Genomic DNA, 400 nt, shown 5'->3' with positions numbered 1-400 from the left:
CGAGGACGAATTTTCATAGGCTCTAAGACATTGAGCTATCTAGAGAATCTATAGGACATTCTAGAGGGCTACATTCTAGAGGGACTACATTCTAGAGGGCTACATTCTAGAGGGACTTACATTCTAGAGGGGACTACATTCTAGAGGGCTACATTCTAGAGGGCTACATTCTAGAGGGCTTAGATTCTAGAGGACTACATTCTAGGGGCTACATTCTAGAGGGGCTACATTCTAGAGGGCTACATTCTAGAGGGGTACATTCTAGAGGGGCTACATTCTAGAGGGCTACATTCCAGAGGGCCACATTCTAGAGGGCTACATTCTAGAGGGCTACATTCTAGAGGGCTACATGCTAGAGGCTACATCTAGAGGGACTACATTCTAGAGGGCACATTCTAGA

Source organism: Salvelinus sp. IW2-2015, unplaced genomic scaffold, assembly GCF_002910315.2.
Source record: "Salvelinus sp. IW2-2015 unplaced genomic scaffold, ASM291031v2 Un_scaffold2085, whole genome shotgun sequence".
In the NCBI taxonomy this organism is placed as follows: domain Eukaryota; kingdom Metazoa; phylum Chordata; class Actinopteri; order Salmoniformes; family Salmonidae; genus Salvelinus; species Salvelinus sp. IW2-2015.
Note: the sequence above shows the minus strand (reverse complement) of the source record.